Consider the following 18,692-nt stretch of genomic DNA (forward strand, 5'->3'; position numbering starts at 1 on the left):
AATATTATTCACTGTCACTCACGCATTCATTCTGTGTGTGTGTGTGTGTGTGTGTGTGTGTGTGTGTGTGTGTATGTGTGTGTGTATGAGAGAGAGAGAGAGACAGAGAGAGGGAGAAGAAGGAAGAGGTGAAATCTCAGGAGTTTTGTGTAAAAAACTATTGGGTTAGGAAGGTAGGAAGGGCGGAGCTCACACTGGGAACTCTGCTTCAGGATTATATAGACGTTGGAAAGTTTTGTGGTAGATGTTGGTCAAGCTTGTCCAATGAATTACTGTAAAACTGGAAAAGGAGGAATGCCTGTTACCGTTGAGTCAAAGATAAGAATACCAGGACTGAAGCTGGATGGACCAGTTTCTCTTTTGCTACTTGTCCTAGCTCAGATTCTGTACTTGTTATAAGAAGCTTAAGGGGTGGGGGAATATGGGTCATGCATAGCTTTGACTTCAGTCTGAAGAACCCTCTATTGTAAAGAAGACATGGTATTTTCCCATCCCAGGGAAATCATGGCCTTATTCTTAACACAATAAGGTAAATTTTCTCATTAGAAAGTTCTTCATTTGTCATGTCAGTAACCATATCCTTCTAATTGTGGTGCTGTCAGTTCACTACTGAAAACAAATGATCCTCCATTCTCAACTTGGTCTTGGTGACTGCATCATCATAATAGTTTGATAATTTTATTGCTACTCGAAGACAAGTGATCCTTCTTTTGTTGAGTACTGAGGAGAAAATTGTTAATGACATTAATAGCTTGATAATGTGACACAGAACTCGGGGTAATGCCTAGTCTGTGACTGTGTGGTTTGTCTGGAGATTCGAGTAAGATTGCTGGGAAGAAAGAAGAGCATCCTGACTTTACGGGATGACTTGATGCTGGCTCCAAGGTTGCTTCGAGGATTAAATGAGATAGGGTATACGCAAAAGTGGGCAATATCAATGGTTCAGTAAATGATAGCTTTTTATGAAGATCCAAGTTAAACATTGGCTTATTCTCTTCTTTATTGTCATTCATTCTGTAACTAGAGAAATTCTTTTCTTATCAAACACTGGGCATGAAGGATGAACTTGACCACTTCATTTGTGATACTCATGAAGTAAGAATCGGGTAATGAAAATCATTCATTATATCTGATGACATGACATAAAATAGGTTTAGAGCACTGTGTGAAAAACAGTAAATTTTCATTAAATATTTCTTGCTATTATTGTTATTTTTAGAAAGGGTGGGGAGACCTAATTGGGGGCAATGACATGAATAAACTTGGCATATGACATTGACTTTTTATTCATACAAGTTGGTTTTGAAAATTGAAAAAGATCTGACATGGAAGAGTTGGACTATGCCTGGTACTATCAGCAGCCTTTGGAGAAGGTCGGGATCCTGCTAAGATGAACAGAGCATATGTTTGTCTTTTGGAGGCAAACACTTTGCTTTCACTGCAGTGTTTTTGTCAGAAGGAACATAGAAATGGGAGAGGGAAAGAACTTTCTATAATTAAAGAAAAAGAAAACTTGTTTCATTCCTAGCCTGGGGCTTCCCGGGGCTCCGAGGAATCCAGTATCATTGGAGTATCTGGAGAATGACAGCTCTCCCTGACTGATCAAAAGTAAAAAAAAAAAATGTGAGGCTGGGCACAGTGGCTCACTCCTGTCATCTCTCAGCACTTTAGGAGGCAGAGTTGGGCAGATCACCTGAGGTCAGGAGTTTGAGACCAGCCTGACCAACATGGTGAAGCCCCATCTCTAGTAAAAAATACAAAAGTTAGCTGGTCATGGTGATGGAAGCCTGTAATCCCAGCTAGTGGAGAGGCTGAGGCACAAGAATAGCTTGCACCCAGGAGGTGGAAGTTGCAGTGATGTAAGATTGCACCACTGCACTCCAGCCTGGGTAACAGAGGGAGACTCTGTCTCAAAAAAAAAAAAAAGAAGGTAATATAAAATGTTAATCCTGTATCACTTTATCAAAACATGGACTCCAAAGTCTCTGTACTGTAAAGTGATGACCGCAGGACTGGGAGGTGCAGGGAGAGGCAGGCTGGGAGGAAAGACTCAGGTAGCTGAGACAGGAAGGGAATCAGGTTCCAGGGCTGGAGATGGATCAGCGATAATGGATAATGCAGGTAGCAGAGGTGGGGAAAAGAGGACAAGATGCTTTCCTGGGCATTTTCTGAGGACATAATTCAAGGGAATGTATTACAAAGGTGTTACTATTAAAATTCTTAATGCAAATTGCCCACCAGGAAGCCCAGGGTAGATGGAGTGTAGGGAGGACGGAAGGAATCCATTGCTCAGTAAGTGAGGTAGGCAGAGTGCCCCTGCCCGCCCCCCTCCCACACCCCACACCACTATGCCCCTGTTTTTCTGGAAGCATAGCAGATACCCAGAGCCCTGGGTGACTAGAACAGCCACAAAGCTGGGCACAGGCTAGGCTAAAATGATTTTACTTTGGCTAAAACTAGAATTTCCAGGGCAGTGTGGAGCCCACAGGGAGTTACTACCAGTTTCTCTTTATCAGGCCTCTTATGTGGTTACTTGGGAAGATGTTCTTACTCAGAAGAAATGTGAAATCCCAGTAATACCGTCTCCTGACTTCTACACTGAGCAAGATGTAGGGGCAAAGGCTTTGCCTAAAAGAGAGACACAGGAAGGAGGGCTGACCTACCGCCCATCTTCCATCTGACCCCAGTGGGGATGGTTCTAAGATATTGGTTCTAAACACTGAGACTACTGCTTTGACATCTAGTGGAGTCTCCTAACACATCTCTTAATTTTCCCTTTGATTTTTATTTCTGTGTTCGTTGGCTTCTGTTGCCTCTCTGCTGGGAAGATATAGTTTCCTTGCATTATAATTTGAGCCTGAGAAACAGAAGGCCACAAGAAAGACAGAAGTTTTCTTTGTATCTGAATTCAGAAAAACATGCTGGCTTGGTCCTTAGCTAGATGTGGTCAGAAAACAAGGAGAATAGTTGTTTGGTAATTTCATGGGGTTCATTGCAAACGTAAAGTAAAAAGCAAGATTCTCCTTAACTTCAGGTTAAATGCTGAATCTTAAAGTACTATGTATTGAAAACTAGATGTGAACAATAAAGTTAAAGAAACAATAAAACATGTAAAAATTATCTAGGTATGGAATGCTTGTTGATCTTTCTACATGCCAAAACTTTTCAGTTTATTCGAAAATTGGACCAAATTCTGAAAGTTTGTATCATTTTATTGGATCTTTTGCCAAATTCTGGGCTTCTAACACATCAGTAGATTTCAGGCTGTCACGTTACATCATTTTATACTTTTTTATCTGCTAAGTTTATTTTTTTATTATTTATACACAATAACACCTCTCTAGCATAATGACTCTTAAATATTATTCAAAGGAGCTTTGTATTTTTCAAAGCATTTTTCTGTTTTTTTTATCTTTCTTAATACCCTGAAAACCCCTGGGCAGATTTGATTGATATTTGACAAATTAGTCAACTAAGGCACAGCGAGGTTCAGTGAGTTTCTGAGGGTCACACAGCATGTTTATGGCAGAGACAGAGCTCTCAGATCTCATTAGTTTTTCTTGGTCATGCTGTCATTTGGCGATGCAATTTTCAAATGGGCTATTCCTGTAAACCACATTTTCACCTTCACCATTATTCGAATCAACTCAGTTATTTACATTGTTGGGCCCGGTTTGGTAGTTCATCTTTTAAAATTAAAAATAATAATAATAAAAATATAAACTGATGGCATAATACTGCATCCCAAAGTCAGCAATACCATCCCCACAGGCCAGCAGAGGGTCAAAAATAACTCACTCCTAGGCCTCTGTGAATGACTTTATGCTTTTTCCTATGCTACCAAGATTTTACTCTCTCAGTGATTTTGTGTTGCATGATTCAATTAAAGGTCTTAAAATTAATATGTATATCTTTGACTCAACAATTTGATGTTTAGGAGTTTACCTTAAGGAAATAATTAATGAGTAAAAGACATATGCATAAAAAATGCATTAACAAGCGTGTTGATGATAATAATAATTAGAAATTACTACTGTCACAGGGAATTGCTTGAGTGAATTACAAGCAAGCCACACAGTGGAATATGGTATAGCTCTCTGAAATTGTTACATAGATTTTGGTTTATCCACAGGTAAAGATTTCCACAATATTTTATAAAGTGAAAAAAATGTCATTAACAATATAATAAATATTTATGTTGTACCAATATATTTATGATACTTATTCTGACTGAGAAAATCATAAGTGATTTAAATTTTCTTCCAAATACATATTTGAACATTGTATTTTTGCGATGTACCTTCATTTTTCTTATAACTACAGAGAAAGATGAGAAAGGAGGCAGAGTAATTTTTGATTTTTTTTTTTTTACTTTTAGCAGCTGTATGGAGAATTTCCAAGTTAAAAGTTTTTACAATAGAAGTAGTAAGACAAAGAATATTTGCTCTTCTTAAAGTGTTTAAGAAATAGGCTATTTAATGGATTCTGTGTAGACAAGAATCTATTTGCTTTGTGCTGTTCGTTAGACTGGGGTGAAGGGTGCAGAGGTTGATTAGAAAGTGTCCAATATAAGAGCTGCATTATGATAAGGCAGCTGCTTGTATATAAAGACATTATCTAGCAAAATTTTGAAATGAATTTTCCCCTGACATGACTGATGCTATTGCTGTTAATTAAGTGACTTGTTTGGAGGAATAGAATAATTGTGAAATATTCAGTACATTCCTGTCTTTGAAGAGGAATGAGTTCCCATAGTAATAGTATGTATTTATAGGATGGATAGTACATAAAACAAATCAGAGGATAAAACACTATACTCAAAGCACTATTTTCATCTGTAATAAGACGGTTTCAATCCCCAAAAGATATTTATAACGGAATCATTGCTTCTAGACATGTGGATTTAAGAGACTAGTATCAAGATGATACCTTGTTCAGATCATGAAAAGCACACAGGCTTGGAGAAAGTCTTTTGCAGGTTTTCTCATGGGTTCAAAATAGCAGCAGTAAGTTGATAATCTAGTAGCTAGTGGGTGTGTTGTTGTTGTTGTTTTGTTTTGTTTGAGACAGAGTCTTGCCCTGTCAGCCAGCTGCAGTGCAGTGACAGGATCTCGGCTCGCTGCAACCTCTGCCTCCCAGGTTCGAGCAATTCTCCTGCCTCAGCTTCCCAAGTAGCTGGGATTACAGGCTTGTGCCACCACGCCCAGCTAATTTTTGTGTTTTTAGTGGAGACAGGGTTTCACCATGTTGACCAGGCTGGTCTCAAACTCCTGACTTCAAGGGATCTGCCCTGTCCGCCTGCCTTGGCCTCCGAAAGTTCTGGGATTACAGGCATGAACCACAATGCTTAGTTTTCATTGTTGTTTTAAGCCATTTTTAATGATCTGGTGGCAAAATGGAGAATGGCCTCAAGGCTTAAACTGGTTGACTGAATGCTATTGAGAACCAGGTTTAATACTACTTCTACACTTATTTTTACTGACTAAGGAAATTAACTTATCCTAAAGAAGCATCAAAGGTGAGAGTGAATTGCACTAAGCCAAGCCTTCCTGACATCTTTTATCTGACACCTCTTTTACCCAGAGCATAGATGGCAAATCTTCATGTAAAGGGTTAACTCTAATCAATTAATGTGTTGAGAAGGATCTTGTCTCTGTGGGAAAATGGACCGTGGCTGATTTGTGACACCTGTCATGGTTAGATGTGAGAAGAGCAACAGCACCATGTGGTACATTCACCAACTCAGAGCAAAGGAAACTCATTTGGAGCAGTTACAGGGATTTAGGATACGTTATTATGACATTCTGATTGTTACAAACATAAGCTATTGGCTTTCTTGACCTAATTTCTTTGACTAAAAGCCTTGTTTATAAAATCACAGGGAAAGTGAAATGCCTTACAGACTTGGGTAAATCAGGGTCAGTTTGAGACTGGGGTTGAGACTTTGTAGTCTGTGGTTTTTTCTATGAACGCCCAAGAGACTCACTCTGCATTTATGTTTTCTTGCTTTAAAAAAAAATGTTTATTTATTTATTTATTATTTCTTTTAGAGATAGAGTTTTATTCTTGTTGTCCAGGCTGGAGTGCAATGGTGCGATCGATCTTGGCTCACTGCAACATCTGCCTCCTGGGTACAAGTGATTCTCATGCCTTAGTCTCCCAAGTAGATGGGACTACAGGCGCGTGCCACCACATCCAGCTGATTTTTGTAGTTTTCATACAGACGGGATTTCACCATGTGTGGCCAGGCTGGTCTTGAACTCCTGACCTCAAATGATCCACCCGCCTCAACCTTCCAAAGTGCTGGGATTACAGGTGTGAGCCACTGCACCCTGACGCTGCATTCATATTTTCATAAGGTGTCCCTCACGTGGGCTCTTAATATAGATCAAACCTAGAGTCCTTGTGGGTTGAATGCAGAGCTCTCACAGGCAATGAAGTTGATTCCTTAGAAGGTTCAGTTGGACTTCATACCTTATTGATAGAGAAGTGGAAGCCAAGAGAATTGAGTATGATGTCACATAGTCAGTCTGTCAATCACACAACTCAGTTGCAAACTCATGCCTTTTTCCTACCTCACTTGCTAACACTGGTGGGAGAAAAGGTCAACACAAGTCTCCTCAGTGTATCCAGAGAAGTGAGGCTTCAAAGTCAAAGCACTTTATTAAGTCTGGGAAGAATTTTATATACTAATTAGAATGGTGTGTGTGTGTGTGTGTGTGTGTGTGTGTGTGTGCGCGCGCGTGCATGTATGCACGCTCATGTGAGTGCATGCGTACACACCCATGTTTGAATGAAAAAAGATGAGAAGAAAAATACAGCAAATAGATAGAGCTAATGCCTTGGAAGTAAAAATACTTCAAATGTTTATGCATTAGATATATCCTCGTTGGCTTTTTCACAAAGTAACAGGATTTCTGACTCAATTTAAAATCTATCCAGAGGATATTTATTATTGGTAATTTATAAAATAGATAGTAGAAGACAGGTTGATATATTAGTATATAATTTAAAATATTTGGGGCAAAATTATGGTATTTTCTGTAGGATAGAAAGATAACATAACCACACACCTTTCAAATGCTAGGTGCTCAAAAAAATGTTATGTTTTTTGTTATTTGAACTGTAGGCTTTCACTGTATGATACAAAGGGTACAATTATGACTTCTTTAACGGATAGATAAAATATTTGCATTTATGAGGATGCAAATATTTTTATCTCTCCATTAAAATATTGCAAAAATATTTGCATTTATGAGGGTGCAAATGCCACATTTGTAAAAAAAAAATCAAATCCTAAATGCACCCAGGATACTGATACTGAGGGGTTAATATCTTACCTTGATTTTATAAAGCAAATAGTCATCGAAAATAACATGCCATTATGAAAAAATATACAGATGTTAAAAACCTCTAAATGGCCTTCTGAGTACCAAATGCAGCTGGTATGGGCTTGAGAGCTACAATTAGCAAGGCCTGGGTCTTTCTCTCCCTCTTCTGGGATACATTCCCCAGCTTCCCTACAGATCAAGGTACCCCTACTCTGGACTCTCCTTCAGCTCGGCACATCCTTCTCTTATGGAACTTACTGTACTGTATCAGAACATCCCCTGACTGTCTGCCACACAAGACTCAGCTCTTTGCATGCACTATGCCTTGGTCATTGTCTTTTCGTTTGGCTTCAGAAAAATGAACACACAAACAATTTATTCTACATGTGTCATCAGTATTTGTCACACGTATGAATGAGATCAATGATCTTTATTTCAGGGTCCCAGAAGGCTATGCCCATAAACCAATCTCACCTCCAGTGGAGGGCTTCTGGCTGGAAGATACAGGGTATGGATGCTAACTACAGCACACTCAGGCTATTGGAAAAGTACTGTTGAGGGAACATTCTACTTGTGCTGGGCCAGTAGTCTAGAGGATGATAGTTATGGCATAGTCTAATGCATCATTCATCCCTGTCACTCAATTGTAGTTACTGTTGAATCTACACATTAGGAAGCTTTCCTGACTTCTGAGACTTGGCTACATTTAATCTGTAGCACTTTTGGATTTTAGTGCTGGGTTATAAACAACTCTTGGTGATTTTGACTTTAACATTTTACTGCTTATCCTTTAAATTCTTTCAAATTTGGACATATTCTTTCTAAGCTCCTGTTATAAATTGGATATTTGTGTCTCCCCGAAGTTCCTATGTTGAAGCCCTAACCCCCAATGTGATCATATTTGGAGATGGAGCCTTTGAGAGGTAATTAGATTATGAGAGTAGAGTCCTCATCATGGGATTGGAGTCCTTTTAAGAAGACGAGGAGACACCAGAGCTCACGTCCTCTCTGTGTGCACACTGAGGAAAGGCCATGTGAGTCCACAGTAAGAAGGAGACCATTTGCAAGTCAGGAAGAGGGCTCTCACCAAAAGCTGACTCTGCTGGCCCCCTGATCTTGGACTTCCAGCCTCCAGAACTGTGAGAAAATAAATATCTGTGGTTTAAGTCACACAGTCTATGATACCTTGTTATACAGAAGCCCACACAGCTTCCTAAAGTAACTCATTCTGCAGGTATTTAGGGAAAACCCAGACCCAATTCTGGACAGATTTAATACCTGTTCCAGTTACCATTGCAGCTTAACAAATTATCTCCAAACCTAGTGGCGTGAAACTACAAACATTTTATTTTGCTCATAATTTTGAGAGTAAGGGACCTGGAACGGAGTTTCTTCTGAGGTTTCAGGCAGATATCATCTGAAGCAGCAGTCACGTGAAGGCTCAGTTGAGCTGGGCACCCAAGATGGCTCACTCGGATGCATGAGGGTTTATTTGGCGGCTGAGCACTCAACCAGGATGTTGAACAGTGGGCCTCATGGTCTCTCCAGAATAATAGTCTCAGGGCAGCTGGACTTCAGAAATGGTGGATGGCTTTCCCCAGAATAACCCAGTGGGGCCAGGCAAAGTCTCGTGGCCTTTTATGACCTAGCCTCGGAAGTCATGCAGTGTTCCTTCTGTGTCTATCTGGGATCTATCTGTTAAAGCAGTCATAATTGTACCCTAGGGGAGAAAACAGACACCTCACCTATCAGTAGGAGGACTCTTTAAAAAAGTGAGACATGTTTTGAAACTACCATTGTCTCATCGTCTCAAAATCAGTTATTTCTACTTTCTTTTTAAATTTTAGTTGCAATCGCTTATTGCTATTTTGTTCGTTTCCCTATATCTTTTTTAAGCTTCCCCAAAGTGCCACAGGGATAACTCTTTTAATGCTTTCCTCGACAGATGCATATTAAGTATCCACTACATATCACCAGGATTTTGCAAGAATTCCATCACACTAATTAAATAATTGCATTGAACCACAAGTTACTATTAAATCATTGTCAGTAATCACTATCTAAATCAAGAGTACATTTCCTTACTCCCACATCATAAACTCTTGAGTGTCATATTATTTTTTCTCTTGAATTCCTGAAGCCATTTTTTTCCGAATTTGTCCAGAATAGTGTCATGCTTTATAACAGCAGCACAAGAAGCACCACTCACATTTGACTCTGCATTGTACCATTTGGGTCCAGGGCTTAGAAATAGATCTGAGTGAAATTTCATGAAAACAGGCCATTGAAAAAAAAAAAAACGTGCATTGTTAATCTTTGGGAAACAATAGAATAGAAATAAAGATGGCATATTTTTTCAGTGTAATGAACCTTGACAGTCCCTATTGTGGCTGCCGAAGCGGGGTTGATTGCCAGTTGTTCAATGAGCCTGCATCCCGAAAAGTGAGAGTAGATCACTCAGCAGAGCAGCAGACAGATGATATTTGCTTTAAAGAGGGATTAAACCACTTCCACAAAGGCCAGTGTCCTACTGCTTCCCCAAGGCAGCAAGGAGAATCTTCCCTTTCCTCTATATTCTTCCAAGACTTTTGCAGAATAAAACAAGATTCATCAGTTCCTGGTCCACAAATGCAAAGACAGTGATAACACAAGGAGCATTTGAGAGCAATTGAGGAAGTTGCTGAGAAGTATGCCATGCCTCTCCTGAACTGGATTGGCCTTGATGCCATCAATTGTTTCTGGAACATTCTCTGGTCACCGGCCCAAAAGAGGTTAAATGCCCAAAAATGCCTTTATCAAGTCACTTAGATGATGGAGATATATATATCTCCACACACAGGAAAAATAAGTGACAAAGACACTATTTGTAGGTTCTCAGTGGATGAGACCTATTACCTAGTATAATTGAAAAGAGGACAAAGGTAAATATCCCCCCAGATAGCTCTCTTCTTCCTGCCTGGATCCAGTTCTCCACGTTAGAATTACTGAGGGCTCAGAGCTGTGGTGTTCAAACTTTTTTACTGAACGCTGTGTTCAAACAATATCTTAATTGAAAGCCCCTTATAAAACGCAGCTACTTGTTCTAGCAAAGGACAGAGGAACCATTCAGACCCACTCACCTCCAGGTAATCAAGAGTGCCTCAGCAACCAAGGTTCAGGATTTGTCCGCCATAGGACTCGAAGATGATGCTCTCATTGTTTTGTCAGTTGAGCAATTCAGTAATAGCTGGACTTTACAGAATGAACATTTTCTGCCAGACACTTTGCCTAATTTTTGGTTCTCATAACCAACATATACTACCAATATTATTCACGCCATTTTATAAGGAAAGTGTAGCTCAAGAAAGATGAATGATTTGCTCAGGTTGAGAGGTATAGCACAGATTCAAATCTAGGTCAGCTGGATAATTATTTTTGTGGGATGTTATCCTATGCATGGTAGGATGTCTAGCAGCTTCCCTGACCTCTACCCTCTAGATGCCAGTGGCACCACTACCCCTAGTTTCGGTACCTGAAAATGTCTCCAGGCATTGCCAGATGTCCCCTCGGATAAAATCAGCCCTGGTTGAAAATCTCTGCCCTAGGCCTTGTCCAGAGCTGTAGGGATTCACTACCTCTCCTAAATAAAGTAACTTCAGTCCTGTAGGCAATTTAATTCTGTAGGTTTGCACTGTCTAATCCAGTAGCCTCTCGCTACATGTAATTATTTAAATTTAAATCAATTAAAACTACACAAAATTAAAATATTAGTCCCTCAGTCATACTTGCCACATATTAATCTGTTGTCCATAGCCATGTATATCCAGAAGCTTCCATGTGGGACAGAGTAGGATAGAATATTTCCATTATGACATAGGAGAGCACTGCTGTGGATAAAACCATACTAACACACAAGTGAATATCTGGTATTTGGAAATGGGAGATTCATCCCTTATGATTCCTAAGGGATTAGGGAAGAAGACAGTCCCTGAGGAACTTGCTGTGCTGACTCTGCTGACAGTCAGCAAGCCTACCCTCCTTGGGTATTCTCCAGTATATGTAGGAAGAGAGCTGCCTACATTGGCCCAGTGTCTGCCCATGACCTTCGTGAATGCAGAAAAAATGCAGTCGAGAACCTCTTGAAGGGAAACTACAGACCTATTCATTTTTTTCATAAAGGTCAAAGATAAGCAGATTTGCTACCCACAGGGGAAGGATTCAGGGTAACGAATCCTGGATCTGACTAGAATTGAGGAAATTTAGTGAGGGAGAGAGCTTGAAAAATGGTTGAAAAAAATATAAGAACACACGTAGAAGACAGTTTCCCAGGTCAAATCTGAAAGGTGAGGGACAGCCAGATGCAGGAGCATGAGCAGTCATGTAGTCCTAACAATTTGTTACAGGTAGGCGCCTTTCTTCTTATCCTACCAAAACTAGGGGGTCACTGAAGATTCGTGTTTGTGTTTTTTATTGCCCCTATGGCAAGAAGACATTTCATTAACAGTAGGACCCTATGTTATAACTGAAGAGGAGGCTGCTATGGGTCACTTGAGGAAAATAATGGTTTGAAGACAGTTGTAAAGAAAACAGGATTGCCAGATTTAAACAACAACAACAGAGTAACCAGTTACATTTTGAATTTCAATAAATGACAAATGATTTTTTTTTTGAGACAAAATCTAGCTCTGTCACCAGGCTGGAGTGCAGTGGCATGATCTCAGCTCACTGCAATCTCCACCTCCCTGGTTCAAACGATTCTCCTGCCTCAGTCTCCCGAGTAGCTGGGACTATAGGTGCATGCCACCATGCCCAGCTAATTTTTGTATTTTTAGTAAAGACGGGGTTTCACCATGTTGGCCAGGATGGTCTCGGTCTCTTGACCTTGTAATGCACCCTCCTTGACCTCTCAAAGTGCTGGGATTACAGACGTGAGCCACTGTGTGGGGCCAACAAATGATTTTTAGTATAAGTAGGTTCCATGCAAGTTTTTGGGATATACTTATACTAAAATATTTGCTGTTTATCTGAAAATTACATTTAAGTGAGAGACATATATTTTATTTGGTAGCCTTAAGAGAAGGTGGAAGATTGCAGAGGAAATGTACATCTCAGGCAGTGAGAAGGAAGGGGCAGTGGTGATAGAAAAGAAAGTGTATTTAATTTAATGAATGTAAAAGTCTTTAAATGCAATAAGGGAAGTCTAAATACACAAGAGAAGCTTGATTTTTTGCTTATTTCCTGTCAGAGCTGAGAAAAAGAGAGTCAGCATAATTCTCAGGTAAACTTGGTGATAATCAAAGCCAGGAAGTTCAGTTCACTGAATATATTGAGTGACTCTTGAATAGCAAATATATGATGCCATACACTGGAGAACTGAAATTAAGAAGGCAAAGTCACTGCCCCAGAGTAATTCTTGTAAAGGAATCACACATGCAAATTGACATTTGAGATAAATTGCCATAAGTAAATCTAAAGCTATGAGCAATAAATATACAGTAGGGAGCCATTAGTTCTACTGGGGTCAGGGAAGACTGTGTAGGTGACGTAATGCTTAATCTAGACTTTCAGGAATGCAGGCAACAGTGCACAGCATGACTTGTGAAGGAACATGTGTGATCAGGAACCTGGCCAGTGGTCGGCGATGGTAGGAATCTGGGATGTGGACAGGTGGGGAGGAAGATTGAAATATGGTTGAAAGATGGGCTGGGGCTGGAACCAAGTAATTAGAGGCTACAGTCTAGGGTCAGAGAGGAGGCATTCAAGCAGGGAAGTAGCAAGTTCTAATCTGTAACTTAGAATAGTAATAATAGAACATTAAATGGCAGTAAACTGAAAATGTTTTGAAACTATAGGATTAAATTTTGTAGTTGAATATCTTCCTAGTATTTCTTTAAAGTCATCTCATTTTTGGCCACTTTATGTGTCATTGATGAGGGGAGCAATAGAGAATAATGGTTAAGACCATGGGCATCGGGTCAGATGATGCTGGAATTGAATCTTGGCTCTGTGACCCTGAAGTCATCAGTTTAACATTTGACATCAACCATCATCTGAAAGACGGCCAAACAACCGTCCTCATATCCCATAGGGATGTGTGAGTTTTAAATAATATGACAAACACATCAAATGCCTGGCACAGTGCTCAACAAGTAAAAATGATCATACATTTTGATAGAAATAATGAATTCATTTATTTCACATTTTTACCTCGAGTTCATGCACCTAACTGGCTAATTTAGGACCTCTAACCCCCTTGAACACTATGAACTCAGCTGTTCCTAGGAGCCCAGGGACCTCTCCACACATGTTCACATCCAGTACACTCATGGCAGGTGCTGTCTTTGACAGACAGGCACCAGGTTTTGTGGCACCATTTCTTCCTGCATCAGAATATCTGCTGCTCCACTGGGCGTGGGAGGCTCCCTGGCTTCTGCTGAGGGCACCTCTGTATTCGTGGCCCCCCAGAGTTTCTGAAGCTCTACTGTTGTCCTTGCCAGTAGTTTTGCCTCTAGTGTGTTCCAGAGTTTAATAAAATTGCTCTTTTAGAATTTTTTTTTTTCAATTCTGCTGTTTCTATAACCCAAACATGTGTCTGTTAGGAGCTTGGCAGAGAAAGAACCAAGCTATCTCCAGAATTGTCCCTCTCCTCTAAAGACCAAACCGCTGAGGGGCTCTGGCTTGTGGCTTATAGGATCCTCAGTCGCCTGCTATCCGGAGCGATTTCTCCCTGCCATGCCCTCTCCTTCCTCTTCCCAGCAGCCCAACACACTAAGATACAGTAGGGATCGTGGATCCAGTAAGACTTCTGTTTACGAGCTGATGCTGCCCATTCGAGTTACCATATTGACAAGTCATTTTTCCCTAAATAGCTACATCAGAGTATTACCATACAGGGTGTATGGTGATGGGGGGAGACCGAGTCACATTCTTAAAACCTCTCTCTACCACCCTCCTAAGCCATGAAGCCACAAAGTATTCATTACAAGGTGAGGCTGCACTAAGACCAAGTATGAGCAGAGTCGTTTTTTATTTTTTGTTTCACTTATCCAGTCAGGGTATTCCTTCCTTTTTCTCAGTGAATCGGCAGACTCGGGGTCTGTGGCTTCCAGCTGACCAGTAAATCACAGACATATGTGGCTAATCATTCTCCCCTTGCAGTGTGTTTACAAAGTCAGCCCGCCACATGTCCCTTGCAGTGTGCTCCCAGCTACCAGGCCTGTCTGTGCCATCTGTTGAGATAGCAGGCCCTTGCTTCAGAGTGCTGGGTATGTGAGAAGTCAGTACGGATTGGCCAGCAACCTGGATGAGAATAAACAGACCCCTGCAGGGAGAGGCCGATAGGTTTCCAAATCATAGGGGCCCTGATGCGTGCAAGCCATAGACCCAAACCGTAACTGAAGAGAATATTTAGTAGAATTTCTTTTTTTTTTTTTTTTTTTTTTTTTTTTGAGGCAGGGTCTCACTCTGTCACCCAGGCTGTAGTGCAGTGATACAATCACAGCTCACTGCAGCGTCAGCCTCCAGGACTCAAGCAATCCTCCTGCCTTAGCTTCATTCTGTCACCTCAGCCTGTAGCTGGGATTACAGGCATGCACCACCGTACCCAGCTATTTATTTTTATTTTTTATTTTGCATAGAGATGGAGTCTCACTGTGTTGCCCAGGCTGGTGCAGAACTCCTGAGCTCAAGTGATTCTCCTGCCTCCTCAGCTTCCCAAAGTACCAGGATTACAGGTGTGAGCTATGGCACCTAGCCGAGACTTTTGTATAGAGAATGTAACTCATTAGTAGCTTTTTATAGGGGCAGTATATTTGATGTTACCATGAAATATTATTCATAATTGTTCTAATAACAAAGGGATTTTGTAAAAAATGCCAACTAGTAATGTTTGGGAATCTTATGAGAATATTTAAGATCTCACAGGATTGTCACTGATAATTATTCCTGTAGTCATGAGAACATCTCCATTTTGAGGTTAAATGGGGTGTTTCACAGTTGTTGGATGGAACTCTTACATCATTCACATAATGGTGCATCTAATTCTTTTTCTCCGAATTCTCTTGTATTGTGTATGGTTTCAAAGGAAAAATAAAGGTTGGAACGTGTTTCCTATGATTTCTAAACACATGTAGATTCAAGCAAATAATAGCAATGGAGACTCAGGTAAATCCTATTCTGCCCAATAGGTCATACTTTAAATGTGAAAGCTTTTTGTTTCCCTTTGGAAAAGTGAATAATAATTATTGCTGCAGAATGCTTTAACAGCGCATTTGTCTATAAATTTACATTTTTGGATATTAGCAAAATTGCAAGGGAATAACAGGATAGATCCCAAAATCCATTTGAAAAAGAGCAACAATGAAAAATAAGGTCTAGTTTAGATAATGAAGCAGTGAAGGGAGTTGGTAGGAAGAAAAGGAACTCTCTTTTCCCCCACAGAGGCCATTGCTCGGCCCATGCCTTTGTCTCTCTCTGAAGAATTGCCCAGGAAAATGAAAAGACAATGGCTGCATTTCAAGTGAAGTCCAGGCCTGGGTGTGCTGCTCCTCATGAATAAAATGTGCAGAAAAGTGCCCTTTCCATGACAGCATTGCCATGTCTCCTGTTTCCCCCAGCACAAGGATGGAAATGTACTGTTGTCATTTTCTTTTTGGTTTATTAAAAATTTCATTTTTTCCTGTGTATGTTTTCCCTAAACAAAGCTGTGTTCAACTAATTCTATTTCTTTTTTTTTTTTTTTTTTTTGAGACAGAGTCTCACTCTGTTGCCAGGTGCCAGGCTGGAGGGCAGTGGCACGATCTTGGCTCACTGCAACCTCCACTTCCCAGGTTCAATTCTCCTACCTCAGCCTCCTGAGTAGCTGAGACCACAGGCATGCAACACCATGCCCAGCTAATATTTGTATTTTTTAGTAGAGATGGTTTCACCATGGTCTCGATCTCTTGACTTTGTGATCTGCCCGCCTCAGCCTCCCAAACTGCTGGGATTACAGGCTTGAGCCACCGTGCCCGACCCAATTCTATTTCTAAGAGAAGTGGGTGTTTTAAGTAGTTGATGTAGCTTCTTGATTTTAAAGACAACACAGATACATCAAGGGTAGAGAAAGGTATTCAATTAGAGTGTGACCTGTAACATCATAGACTCACAAAGTGACTTTTTTGGGACTTTAAATATGATCTGAAATACTAACATTTAAAAAAAAAAGAATCTTGGTTGAGAGACTTGAGGACATTTATCCCAAACGTATTACCTTGTCTTTGAAACAACAGTAGTAAACTAGACAACAGACACAGCTCCGTACATTTAGCCATGTGTCCTCCTATATATATATCCCAATTAATTAATGATGAGTTGACAGCTTTCTTCATTAGAGCACAAAATTTGCCCAGCCACATGCACATACACAAAAGTGTGTATGATACAGGTGTTATACATCTTAAATGTCATGTAGTTATTAATTCAAGCCATGTTGCATTCCCATATCAAATAAAGCGACCTGCCTTGCAATCTGTGATTTGTTGCTGTCGATTTATCAATTTAGTAGATATGAGCTCATTTGCCAGTTGAAACTGCAAGTTGCAATGCATGCATTTGAAAACTTTCTATAAAATGAAATTGGTATAGTGTGTTGGCGAAGTTCTTCTTACTTCAAATAGAGTGAAACTTAACTGCTTATTTTAAAACAGTTTCCTTAAAGCCAGGTATATTTAATAACTGAAGCAGTATAACTATGAATTATCCTCAGTAGAAGTCTTTGTTGACCTAACTCATCAGGTGGAGATGATTTGAAAAAGATGGAAGCAGTTTGCATAAAAGAAATGAACAGGCTGTTCTGATCATTTGAGACAAGCTTCCTTTCATAAGAATCCACACTCAAGGAAGCAGCATCAGAGGTGTCCTTATAAGTACAGATGGGACAGAGGATCTACACAGCTGTGGGGTGTGCACATCTAATAGAGCTGAACTAAATAATGTCAGGTAAATTTTGACTTTATATCTTTTTCTTTTTTTGTCATCATTTCCATTTTTTCCTGCTTCATTTGTTCCTTATGTCTTTGGTGATGCGTGAGAAGTTAGTATTTTAGGATTATGCCTATCAAAGATTTTTTTAAAGTTTTGTTTTCATTATTTTCCTTACTCTGACACACATTCACGTTGTTACCATAGGCTTCAACCAAAGATTGGACTTGTCTTTATGACCTATCTGTATACTCAGAAGCAAATTATTCACTTACACTTACTTTATTTTTTTCTGTTTAGGCAAGTGTCCATTTGTCCTTAGTTCCAGCCAATATTTCCAGGGGATTTTCAAGGTGATTCCTCCAGTTAGAGATGTTCAAAAAGTGGCCCCAAGATGGTTGTGTACATGCATGACAGTGCAGGTAAATAATGTCAACACAACTTTATAGTTGAGCAATCCTCAACTGTTTACTAATTAAGCGTCTCTATCCTGTGAGATGTGTTATCATTCCCGTTTTACAAATGAGGAAAACTGAGGAGTCAAGTAATTTTGTTACATGGTGTAAGCAGGACTTAAGGCCATTTGTTCTTTCTCCAGACTAAGTGACATGGACTGTGGACTAATGACACCTTTGATTAACATTGTTCTGTCTCTTTTCAAACTGCAATCAGTGCAAAGTTATCACCTGCAGATCTTGTTAAAACGCAGTTTCTGATTCTGACTCAGGTCTGGGATTCTGCACTTCTAGCAAACTCCTAGCCCTGGATGCCTGAAATTCCACCCTTAAAAGCTCCCTGAAAGCTGGTCCACTGAACGGACATTGAATAATAAGGCTTTTAGCAATCTTCTGTTTACACAGTGGGGTACCACAGCACATTCTCCGGAATTTCATTACATTTTCCAATCTTTATTTTTTCAATGTGGTTAACTGCCTTTTCTTAGCAAATTTGTATGTAGATATGAAAGTATTTATCTTCATACATACATTTTAAGTCTTAAGAAATATTTGGAGTAATAATCAGCATCAGTAAACAGAAATCATTTTGTTTACAAGTATCATTTTACAAAGTAGCACAACAGGGATAAGTTTAGTTAAGTGGACCATACACTGGGAAAACAGTGCTCTGCAAAGCTTTGTCTCCCACGTGGCTGCACGCCAGAGGCATAAAGAAAGTAAAAAGTGCCTATTCGCTCTTCACATTGTATGCCGCTGCTCAGTTTATGCAATCAAATGGGGGTTTGATTGGTTCTGAGGGCCTGACCTCGCTGGCTGTGTCCTAAGTGGTTGGGCCTTAAGCTTTAAGCCTCTGGGGAGCCATTCACTTAATTGAAATAAAAACAACTCCAGCGGGGTTTGTGTTCGCATTTGCTTTAGTCACAAATCTGAGAGACCCTAAACCGGGAGGTCAAAACTATTTAGG

At 40.0% G+C, this 18,692-nt stretch overlaps 1 protein-coding gene across 5 annotated transcripts in view; it reads left to right on the plus strand.

Moving 5' to 3' along the window:
• CTNNA2 (catenin alpha 2) overlaps window positions 1-18,692 on the plus strand; it is a 1,139,605-nt gene that overhangs the window by 534,499 nt on the left and 586,414 nt on the right. The gene's annotated exons all lie outside the window — the stretch shown is intronic.

The sequence above is a fragment of the Sapajus apella genome, unplaced genomic scaffold, assembly GCF_009761245.1.
Source record: "Sapajus apella isolate SASKATOON/1434 unplaced genomic scaffold, GSC_monkey_1.0 scaffold52, whole genome shotgun sequence".
In the NCBI taxonomy this organism is placed as follows: Eukaryota; Metazoa; Chordata; class Mammalia; order Primates; family Cebidae; genus Sapajus; species Sapajus apella.